Source organism: Sarcophilus harrisii, chromosome 4 (assembly GCF_902635505.1).
Source record: "Sarcophilus harrisii chromosome 4, mSarHar1.11, whole genome shotgun sequence".
NCBI classification, from domain to species: domain Eukaryota; kingdom Metazoa; phylum Chordata; class Mammalia; order Dasyuromorphia; family Dasyuridae; genus Sarcophilus; species Sarcophilus harrisii.
Genome location: NC_045429.1, coordinates 416,824,253 through 416,837,155, shown reverse-complemented (window position 1 = coordinate 416,837,155; position 12,903 = coordinate 416,824,253).

The following is a 12,903-nucleotide window of genomic DNA, read 5'->3' as shown; positions in this document are numbered from 1 at the left end:
TATAGAATATAGAATACATCCTATATCCTATATATTCTACATAAATATGGAAATTAAACTATGTTAAACTATAAAGTACAATATACATGTCAGCTAGTTTTATTATCATCACTTTACCATTCATGAAGGATATGCAATTTTGCAGAAATGAGAATTCTCTCCTATCAACACAGACTGCATCCTAAAGAGATTATAACTTAGTAGATACATCTCAGAGAATTGCTTATGGTAGAGAGAGTAGCCAAGCGTCTTGGCTACTTGGATAGTAGTTGGTACATGCCAGGAGGATTTGAACCCATCTCAAGACCAACGTTTTATTCATTTTCCCATTCTGACTCTCTTCTGAATCATAGAAAGTCAAGATAAACTGATCAGAATTGGGTAGAAAAGTATTCTCAACTTTATTGGCTCATGGATCCCTGTGGCTATCTTGTGATGTCAATGGAACCCTTTCCTGAATGTTTCTAAGTAAATGAATAAAATGATGTTTAATTGTGTCCAACTCTTTGTGGCCAGATCTGTGGAGTTTTCTTGGCAAAGGCATGAAAGTGGTTTGTCATTCCTTTTCCAGCTCACTTTATACATAAAAAACTGAGGCAAACAGATTAAGTGACTTGCCCAGGCTCATAAAGCTAATTAATACCTAAGAGTGAATTTGAATTCAGCTCTTCCTGACTCTATGCACTGCACTACCTAGCTACCTACTGACAGAAATAGTGTGAATAAACAGTGTGAAGAAAGGAAATTAGAAAAGGAAGGAGTCTTAGAAGGCAAGATGCAAGCAATTTGTAAGTAAAAAGCAGGCACTTTTATGACGAGATCTGTAAACTTGATTTGAGGAAATGAGTTGATCAGCTTATCCTGAAGACTGATTTCAAAATGTCAGAGTCACAGAGCCTGCTAAGGTTCACTGGTGTTATAGCCACGGAGCTCTCATTTTCTTCTGAGGTCATCCAATCTAACTCTGAGTGCCTCAAATGATAAATGAAACTCCAATCAATGTCCTTGAATGACCTCCCACTGGATGGTGATGCAGTTTCTTAGGATCCTAGATTTAGAGATGAAAGATAATGGAAAATTTAGTGTATCCAATTCCCTCACTATACAAATGAGGAAGCTGAGGGTCAGGGAGATGAAATGGGCTGACCATTTTATGTGGCATGTAGGAGGATTTGGACTCGTGAGAGGCAGCACAGTATAATAGATAGGAATCCAGCCTGGGAATCGGGAAAGCTTGAATTAAATCCTACTTTAGACACTAACTGTTTTACCTTGAATCAATGAGCCTGTTGGTGAGTCAGTTTCTGTAAATCTGTATCCATCTGTAAACTGAGGAGATTGGATATGGTAACCTCTAAATCTTCGTTCAATTCCAAATTTATAATCCCATGACTTCAAATCCAGGAATCTTTCCAATCAATTTAACAAGCATTCATTGAGCACTTATCATGTTCCAACACTGTGGATCCAAAGACAAAAATTAAACAGACTTTGCCCTCAAGGAGCTTTTATTCTCCTGCACTGTTCTACAAATGCATGAATAGACAGATGTATACAACATATTGAAAGTTAAGTGCTTAGTAACTTGGAGAGGAATGAGCAGGAAAGACATCCCGGAGGAGGAGAAGGCACCTGAGCTCTGTGGTAAAGAAAGCTAAGAAGCTTAGGAGATAAAGATAAAAAGGGAGAACATTCTAGGAATGGAGGACACCAAGCTCTCTCTGAGGACCCTCACTTTTCTGGGACTGATACTACTTTCTGAGTCATGTCCGTTGCTTAAAATTGTTCTCTGTTCCTGATGCTCTTGAATACTCATCTCTTCTGATTTCAGAACTCTTGGAGCAGTTCAACAATCCCTCCTTATCCTACTGCCTCCCAGGAAATGAAAATGGATATTGAAACCGCCACCCGCCCTGACACCCACTTTGCAGCCCAGAGCCAGCCTTCCAAACACCAGCAGGAAGCGAGGCATCGGTCTGTGCCTGGTGCTTCTCTGGTAGAGAAGCTCAAACCCCTAGCTTGCTCCAAGTTACACTGGAGAGAAAGCTGGTCAGGAAGCTACTTCCAATCATTTATCAACCATCTGTCTTTCCCTGAAAGCCAGCCAGGCCTAAGTCAAACCAGCCATGTGCTGCTGCAGCTGGGTTGGAGAGGAGTCTGGGTAGGAAATTTTCTTTTTGGTTGGGTAAATGCAGCTGCTTTGGCAGGCTACCTCCCACCTTGAGGTCTCAAAGTCTTCTCTGAGATGGTGTTATTTAAATGAATTCCTCAATTCACCGGATGACATTTGGCTAAATCACCATTTTCCAGGTAATGGCAGCTTTCATGGATGCCTCTATTTAATTTTAGTTTAAATCGAAAAGGATATTTATTCATAGGACAAACTGGAAATAAGAGACTTCAGAGGTCAGCATGTGGTACAATGAAGAAGAAGGATGAATTTTGGAGTCAGAACATCAGTGTTCACATCAAAACTGTGTTACTCCCAGTATGGAAACATTTCCTCACCCCTTTGGGGTTTCAGTTTGTTCATCAATAAAATGAAAGGTTTAGGACTAACCATTCTCTAAGATTTCTTCTAGCTTTAAAATCTATGATCTTATGATCATCCAACCCCCTCATCTTATAAGTGGAGATACTGAGTCACTTGAATAGCAAAGTTGGGATTCAAACTCATACCAATATATCTACTCTTTGAAAAACAATTTTCCCATCCCACAAGCAGTCTAGGATTCTTTCTGTGATTTTGGAGTCCTCAAGGCAGACATTAAACTAATTCTTCCTTTAAGGTTACTAAAAATGGATGAACTCCAGGAAAAGCACAAAATGTATTTTCAGGCAGGTAGAAGAAAAAGCAACCACGATTATTTCTGTAGGGCAGTCTGGATGCAAAATGCTTTTATATTTAAAAGCATGTTTTACTCCTTTCCTCCATGGTCCACAAAGAACCCCCAAACTTACATTCACATACTAAACATGAAGAAATCATACTGGATTTGAATTTTCCCTGGCATATAGTATATAAGCAATCAAAAAGGAAAGTGTGAGGAAGTTGGGCATTCTTGGGTAATCTTTTGGATTCATACTTCTCTTCCTTCTTTAATTTATATAAGACTTAAAAAATTGCAAGTGATCTCTAAGATCTTATTCAGCTCCAAATTCTATGAATCTAAGTGAAACTAGATGTTTGACATTGAGTGAGTCATAAGTAGTGTGTGACTTCATTGGACTTCAGTTTGGTTTCATTCGAATTGAGTAATCAATTTTAAAAATCACCTTTTTATCTTTTTCTCTCATGACTTCATCTTTTTATGTATTTTTTTGAGAGTCAATCGGGGTTAAGTGACTTGCCTGGGTCACACAGCTAATAAGTGACTGATGCCATATTTGAACTCCTGATTCCAAGGCTGGTGCTTTATCCACTGTGTCACCTAGTTGTTCCTCTAAGATCACTTAAAATCATCAATGTTTATGATTCTATTGTAGACATGTACATATAATTACCGTCTTTCCATCACTGGATATAGGAATGAAAGCCCCATATGTGAGGTAGGGACAATCCACAGGTGCTGATCTGGAAGGATGTGAGAAAAACATTTCCACAAATTTTTTAGAACTTGTTATGCTGGAGTGGAATTAGAATCTCACTTCCTAAGGGGAAAGAAGTCCTCAAGAACTTGATGGTAGGAAAGAAAAGGCTAAGGAAGTATATGTGTAGAGGGTAGAAGTATAGAGGGTGGTCTGGGATTGTGGTAAAGAAGGACTGCTTCATGTGGCAACTTTGCTGCTGAAAGTTCCATTTCTTTATAGAGCAGTTTATTAACATAGGTAATTCTCTGGGTCCCCATGGAAATAGCATCGAACAAGAAGCCTCTTCTAATATGAGTTTCTATTATTCCAAATGTAGATAAAGATAATGAGTACTAAAATGAAAATTTTCTGATTTTTCTAATCAAAATAGTCTGTAGTGAGAGGAAAGAAATAACCAGAGATTTAGCACTTTGAGATTCCCCATGACCCACTTAATACATTTTAACAGCTAATTTCTATATCTTCAATAATACAGCAAATCTAGTTTAATGTAGGGTGCACTTTAGGGGAGGTGGATATCAAGCTGTGAAATACGGTGGTATAATGGATAAAGTGTCTGACTTGGAAATAGGAAAACCTGGCTTTAGAATCCAGCCCTAGCAACTTACTAGGTATTTCATTCTGGGAAAATCATTTAAACTCACTGGGCCTGAGTTTCTCCATCTGTATGTAAAATGAGAAGATTAGACTCAACATGGACATGTCCTTCAAGTTCCATGACCTGATGATCTTTAAACTATTAACAGATGATAGCTTATTTTTGGTGTAGAGGAAGATCATTAGATTTAGAAACAGGAGATAGAGGCTCCTGTTTCCTGACTTTGCTTCTTTTTAAGACTATCATTACAGAGGCTGTTCAGTGTGTCCCCTAACTGGGAGTGAGGAAGACCTGAGTTCAAATTCTTTCTCAGACACTCATAGCAATTGAGGACTTGAGCAAACCACAATTACTCCATCTTGTGACTCAGTTCTGGATCTAACTCCATTCAATTATAAATCCAGCCCAATTTCTGTCTTATGAGAAAACTTTACTCAATTATAGGGATTGTGAGAAAACTTTATTTCATTGTTTGAACCTAGTCTGTGATGGCTAGGAACTAGATCAACTTTATCTGAATATCTATCTATCTATCTACCTACCTACCTACCTACCTACCTATTTATCTATTATCTATCTATCTATCTATCTACCTATCTATCTATCATCTATCTATCTACCTATCTATCATTTATCTATCAAACAACCAAATGTCTTATCTGAAAACTGGCCCTGTCATGGTCAGTTATTGTTTCCATGTTCCTCTAACTGAGAACAGACATTTGGATGAAGTAGGACATTTCTTTTTCTGATTTCAGGAAAATATGTGTTCACTCTTCCTAACTTTGGAAAGTTCCTAATCTTTCTTCCAATTAGAAACCAGATTATTTAATGTTGTATCTTGGTTAACCATTTTCTTTTAATTAATTGATCTTATTTGATTTTTTTTTTAACACAAAAATCTGTTTCACTCTGTATTCGGGGACTTTGGACTGAGTAGGGAGTCCATTGACATGTTTATGATGTCTTTTCGCTAATGAATCTTATACTCTGGATTGCTTCCTTGGTTATTATTAATTATCCACTACACTGTATGACCATGAGCAAGCTATTTGCCTTCTGTTTACCTCATCTGTAAAGTGGGGATAATAACAGCATCTATCTCCCAGAGCTGTTGTGAAAACCAAATGAGATACTGTTTATTTAAAGTGCTACATAAATGTAGTCTATAATTTTGTCAACTGCCATTAGGAGTATTATTATTAGTGACTTGAGAACTACTTGGTCATCAGTTTTCTCATTTGTAATATTGTAATATTCTATCAGTAATATTACCTAGATATTGTCCTGGGTCCTTGATACCTCATTGATATATTCCATCATTTCTGTGATAAAGTGTGAATTTCCTTGGCCAGGGTATGCTTGCTCCACCTGATACCACATAATACATCATGATTATTGATTCATAGCTAGCTCATACATCTGAGTTGCTTTTGGCTTTGGCATTTAAAAGAACACTTAATGATCAGATGCATACTAGCCGTGTGCTCAGTTTTGCCTCAGTTTCCTCATCTGTAAAATGAGTTAGAGAAGGAAATGGCAAATCATTCCAGTATCTGTGCCAAGAAAATTCCAAATGGGGTTGTGAAGAGTCAGATAAAACTACAAATCAGTGGAAGGTGAAGATAAATTATATGCAGAGGATCCAATAGCATTGGTAGCAATATCCACTGGAGTCTTATATTCTCTATCTGTGTGACACTCTCTATAATAATCCAGAATTGTTGTGAGTCAGTAAGTCAATAAATATTTATTAAGTACCTACTATGTGTCAGGCAGTCAGTTAAGTTCTAGGGATACAAAAAAACCTTAAGGAGCTCCCATTCTGATGGAGGAGACAACAAACAAACAAAGATGTGCAAATGAGCTATGTAGATGATCAACGAGGACAGCTAGGATAGTTCAGCTGATAGAATACTGGACCTGGAGTCTGGAGGATATGAATTTAAATCTGGCTTCAGATATTTACTAGCAAGTCATTTAACTATATTTGTCTCAGTTTCCTCATCTGTAAAATGTACTGGAGAAGAAAATGGCAAACCACTCCAGTACCTTTGCCAAGAAAACCCCAAATTCAGACATGGCTGAAAATAATTGAACATACAAGATAAATATGAAATAAATACAAGAGGGAAGGTACTAGAATTAAAAGGGATTGGAAAGGAATTATTGTAGAAAATGGAAGTTGAATTGGGATTTAAAGGAAGCCAGGTTGGAAAACACTAGGTAAGTAGAGTAAGGGTTAAATGTGAATCACTGTTCCAGCTCTGCCAAATCATTTAACTCTCAGTTCCTTTTTCTGGAAAATTAGATTTCCTTGACTTATTTTCCAGGTATATTCTGTGGCTCCAGGAGGGAGGTTCTCCATAGGAGAATGACCATAGTTACAAATTATTTCGGATACTGGCTGGGTGGTCATAGTTGGGTCACTTGCATCTGTCAGATAGGGATAGTAATATACCAGCTACTTAAAAGCTGTTTCGAGGAAAGCATGTGGTATTACTCACAGCAGTTGTTAAGATATTATAGAGAGATTAAGAGAAAATAAATTCATAGAGATTTACTAGAGATAACTAGTTAATCTAGACTAGACATTTGCAAGATCTAAGAAGATATGGATAGCAGATAGAATGCTAAACTGGAAGTCAGGGAGACTAAGTTCAAATCTAGTCATTAGCTGCAGGACTTCTGGGCAAGTAAGCTCCTCTCTCAATTTCAGTTTCCTCATCTGTAAATAGAAGTTATAAAAGTACTATCTATCTTAAAGGATGCCTGTGAGAGAATCAAATGTGATAACATATGGACCGTGCTTTACAAACATTAACATTTGATATATTTATATACCAGCCATTATTATTAAATGTGAAACCACACTAAAAAGTTGAAGATGCAATTCAAACACAAGATTTTAAAGAGGAGAGAATAGGAAGGAGGGTTGATTCTGGGCAGTTGGAAATAGCGAAATAAAATAAAAAGAATCAACAGACAGATGCTGAAGCTGCAAAACCCCTCCTTCCCCCAGCAGCATGGGATTTCCTGAAATCCACCCTGGGTGTTTGATAAGAGGACAAAGGAGACTATTTCTGCCTTTTGCCCAACAATATGCTCATTTCCCAAAGTGTATTTCCTTAGCTCTTGACACTTGACAGTCTGGGGGAGATTTAAAGCTTTGGATAAACTATGGGAAATACAGATTAGGGCATTTAGAGCTTGAGAAAAGTCCACTTGGAAAAAAAAAAAAAGAAAGTTCTGTACAGTGCAAATGCATCCATCTGATCCTAAATCCTATTTAAGGTGGTTCTAATAGAACTTAGAATATGCTTAATTACTGAATTTTAATTTGAATTAAGAAAAGAGTGGCTCCCAAGGGAATTGGGGAAATAGCATGTGCTAAGATCTGAAGAATAAACTTCTAGGACAACTCCCCAAGCCATTCCCTGATGAAAGTGCTAATTCTGTGAGCCAGAATAAGAATGGAAAGTGAGGGGAAAAGAAGAAAAAAGGTTTGTTACCCAAGGAGAGGCACTATTGTAATGTGGAAAGAGCCAAGGACAATATTAATGATGTGTATGTGTGTGTGGTGTGTGTATAGCTTTTTTTATGACATTTCATTTGAGCCTCACAACAATCCTAGGAGATACATCCTATGTTGATTACTATCCCCATTTAACAGATAGGGAAACTGAGGCCCACAAAGTTTAAATACTGTGTTCATGATTACAGTCACATAACTAACAAGAGTGGACACTGTGGCACAGTGGGAAAAGCCCTGGCTTGGGAATCCAAAAAATCTAGTTTCCAGACCCACTTCTGATACTTTTTATTTGTGTATACTTAGATAAATCACTTTATTTCTCTGAGCCTCAGGTAACAACTCTAAAATGAGGGGATTGGACTAAATGACTTACCCTTGAGGCTCCTTCCAGATTTAGATCTTGAGTGCAAGAGGCAAGATTCAAACTAGAACATAAGCTACTTGAGGCAGGAACTCCTTTCATTTTGATTTTGAATTCCCTGCCATCTAACATGATGTCTGGCAGTTTTTCTCATTTTGGACTTAATTTGTTCACAGGAACAATGAACTTTATGATAAATGAATAAGCGAAAGAAAAAGAATTTATGAAGAGCTTACTATTTGCAAAGTACCGAGAATTCAAATAGAAAAAAAAGAACTCACATGCTAATAGGGGAAGAGAACAGATATAGGAGGTTTCTCTGGCTTGTCAGCTGAAAAGGTCCTGTAGTCCTTAGGGTGAATCTGTCAAGAGCATGGGAATGTATCTTCTTTTTGTTTCCATTGATAAAAATCATGTCTCTTTCTGAAGTTGAACCATTTGACAATACCAAGGACTCTGGTGTCAAGATGTTTCTTTTCTGAAGGGACAGAAAGCAGATTTTTGTAAATTAAAGGGAAAAAACCTTTAAAAACATCTACTAAAAACAAAAAAAAATTAAAATCAATTTTTTTCTGAGTTTTCAGTAGCTGTGGTTGTTGAGTGTAGAAGGAATTGCCAGTTTGATCTGCTCAGGTGTTTTTCCCAGGATAATGGCTGTGAGCACTGGGCTGGATGCATTGTTATTCCCAGGGGTCTTGAGTTTATGGGCCTATAAGGGCAACTGCTTTAATGGTTGCTGCTAGTGATGTTGAGGAAAGTGAACTCCTTTTCCAAAGAGATTACTCTCTTTATTGTTTGATGTCTATAGGGGCCAAGCTGATTCACAGAACTCTTGGGATCAGCATCCTGGGCTTCTCTAGGCCTTTGAGAAGTCTGAGATTTTTGTTAATTTTAAAAATTTATCATGGCCTCTGCACAAAGATGACATGCAAATCTGTGAAGAAAATATATAACTTTTCCAGGATTTCATTTGTCTGGCTGTTGGTGCCAGAAAGTCCCACAAAACTACTATCTTTAAAGTGTTAAAATTATACAAATGAAGAAATCGAGTCTGCTATGAGATTGAAATTCAATTTCTTCATCTGCATGATTTTAACACTTCAAGGATCCATTGGTGAGGGTACTCTTCCCATTGATTCAAATGACAACCCTACAATTATTTTGTGGATGACAGTTTTATGGGAAATTCTGTGGTCCACCCATAGCCAGATTAGTAAAAAACCTCTCCAAACTTAGCTGGACCAGTGCTTGAACAATAGACACAAAATCAGTTCATCAGTGGACTTATTTTGAAAGACTTCTTGGCTTGGAAGAGGCCAGTGAGGTGATTTTTTGGAACTAATTTTTAAAAATTAACAAGCATCTATTCTCTCTCTTTTTTCTTACTTCTTTTGCCCTGACTCCCACCATAGAAAATTAAAAAACAAAACAAAAGCTTGCAATAAATTTACACAAAGTGGGCAACATTGAAATCATTTATCCTAATGAAGAGGTGGTGGACTAGAGAGATACAGATTTTTAGGCTTGGTCAATGGAGAAAGGAATTTCTTTTGTTTGACTGTGAAAAGTTATTGTTATAATACAAATCGTATTCCTGGTTCTGTTCACTTCATTATGCATCATTCAAAGTAAGATTCAAGTGTACCCATTACCCCCATCCTCATTTATATAAACTTCTGATGTCCCCTTTCAAATTATGAGAGATAAATTCCTCACCTCGTTCTTCCCTAATGTATCTTTTCTCTCCCTAACTTTAATTCCAATATCCTGTCTACTATACCATGTTGCCTTTGAGTTTGCTATGTGATTGAGACATTTTTTCATCTGCACAATTTTAATACTTCTTTTAAAATTATCACAATATAATAAAAACAAATCCCAGGTCCTCTAAATTATTTGCCTCTCTCTATAAACCCTGCTGGAATTATAAATCTTAAGGGATATTTTTATTATTCATTCTCTTCCTATTTAGAATACAAATATTTGATTCTAATAAATTCTGGCTTGTATTTATTTATTTTTCTTTTTCTTTCCTGTTGTTTTTATATTTCAAAGTTTCTATCAGCTTTAGTCTTTTCATCAGGAATACTTGATGGTTCAGCTAAAGATCCATTTTTCCCCTTTATAGGATGAGATTCAGTCCATGTTAATGGTCCCTCTGGAAGATACTAGAGATGTTGACCTGCACTAAGTTTGCATCCATGATCCCTGTTCTGTCACAGTTCCTGATCTTCTCACCAAATTTGTGGCCTTGGTTAGGAAAGATGACTAGCATAGTTTCTTTTTCAATTTCCTATTTTCAATTGGATTTGGCTATCTTTTCAGATAGTTGTTGGATCAGTTATGGAGAAGATGATCTGTATCATCTCTTCCTTTTGCATCATCATGGCTGACTTATTTGAGCTGGACTAATCAGGAACCTTGAAGGTCATCCCTTTATCAGAAAAAGGCACTAGAATAGGGCTTTCATGGAGTTTCCCCCCTAAATACATTGCCTACCTGTCAGAACTTTTGTGAAGAAAGCACTTTGTAAACCATAAAGCATCATAGAAACACAAGCTATTATTGCTAGTTGATTTCCCTTTCTGCAAGAACTCACCTCAAATTGAATGGTCATTTATGAAATGTTCTTTCCAGAAGAATTAAGATAATGTGGTACAGTGGAAAGAGCAATGCCTTGGAGTCAAGGGATCCAGATTAATATCCTGTCCTTTCACTTACTATCTGAGTAATCTTGGACAAGTAATAACTTTTCTGGAACTTGATTGCTTCATCTGTGAAAGATTTTGACTAGATAGCCTCAAAGGTCCTTTCCAGTTTGTAATCTGTCATGTTCTATCTCTTTTCCAGGGTTAGAATTGGCTTAAGGTGAGCAGGGATTGGGGCATTGAGAAGTAGGATGGCCAGAACTAGGTAGCTTGATGCTGAACCATTTCTGTCCTCAGCAGGACATCTGTCCTCAAGGGGAAGAAGAAATTCAAGACGAGTTTTTTTTTTTAAATAAGCTCAGCATCACTGTTCCTTTTTCTTTCTTCTTTTGTATAAAAAAGATCAATCTCATGTCTAATTCATTTGAAAATTTTCCACTTCTGTCTTTTTTTGGTAAAAATAGAAGTCTCTGAGGATTGCAGGTTTCTGCTGAATTTGATGAGCAACTTTTTAAAGTTCAGTAGCTGACTTCTCTTAATCTTCTCTCAAGTGAATTAAGTGCTATGGCGAGGTTCTACACAGTAAGTTCCAAGGATCCTTTTGACCATTTTCACATCATAAAACATTTGAACAATGAAAAAAGATAGTTTGATAGGAAGTGGCCCAGATATTGTCCATCCTTCAGACCTTATCCTGGGATCCTTGTCAGTTCTTCTACTGAAATAGTTATCAAAATATTAAAATAAATATATTTATAGCCCCTGCTGTTACTGATGGCCACAGATATTAGTTGTGTGACCCATGGCAAGTCACAAACATTGTTTGCCTCAGTTTCCTCATCTGCAAAATGAGCTGGAGAAAGAAATGACAAACTACTCCAGTATTTCTGCCAAGAAAACCCCAAATGAGATAATAAAGAGTTGGACATGATTAAAATGTCTGAAGAAACAAACAAACCATTTTCCTGCCTTCAGGTCCAGCTAATTATCTACCTTCTTTACTAGACATTCAGTGGCTTCAGTCTGGTGCCATTCTACCTTTCAATCATATCTCATATTGTCCCTCCATGCACTCTATACTCCAGATAAACTGTTATTATCTTGCTTCTCATTGACAAGTCACATTCTACCCATCCTCCATGAAAGCCTTATTAAAATGCCACTTTCCCTAATCTCCAGGATCAGTAATAACACCATCCCCCAGACCTCATATCACACTATATTTCAGAATTTTCTAATGTACTTCTCATGTAGTTTTGTCTTCTGTAGTTGTTTGCATTAGTGTCTCTTTTTCTTATTGTCTGGGGTATCTAAGAGCAAAGACTGTCTTATCTAAACTTTGTATCATTTCTAATCACCATCACAGTGTTCTGTGTGCACAAAGAAAAGTGTCCAATAAATGTTTATTAAATGAATGAGCACACGTCATTGGATGATCTTATAGGAAAGTGTGTAGATATAATATTCCGTGGTTTTGTGATAACTATCCTCAACTCTCTGGTGACAAACTAAATAGGCTTCTTGAAGATGGTAAATTTCCTAGATATTGTTAAGAGTCTTTGAAGCTTGAGTGGTGCTGGGAGGAAAATGAAAGAAGAACCTAGGAGGAGAAGAGAGACTTGGTAGAACTTCCCTTGCAGTGGGACTTGAACTTGTATTCTGGTGAAGATGTAAACTTGAAAAAACCCCATCAGTATCCCTGCAACCCTGGCTTGCTTCTGGGAGTTACCAGGAAATGTCAGTGTTTTCTCATCTTGATTGTCCAACCTTAATGTCTAATTAATTAAGCATTAGAGATAATTAATTAATCATCAACAAATTCTGTTGACTTGAATTAATGACACTAATCTGTAGAGATTTTTTTCCTGGCCATTCAATGAGCACTGCTTCTTATTAGCATGATCTTCTTATGGTAAAGGAGCTTCTCTTCTTGGGTAGGTGAGCCAGCAGTGAGTCATACCTCGGTCTTAGGAATAGAGTTACCCAAAACAAAATGAAAATAGCTGACAATGACTGTTGAACATCTGAAGCTTTAATTTAATAAGTAATATATGTGTACATGTATATGTATGTTGTGTGTACATATGTCTATGTTATATATTTAACATATATTATACACATAAAACTTTATACTTTATTAAGTGATATGTGTATACATATACTATATGTC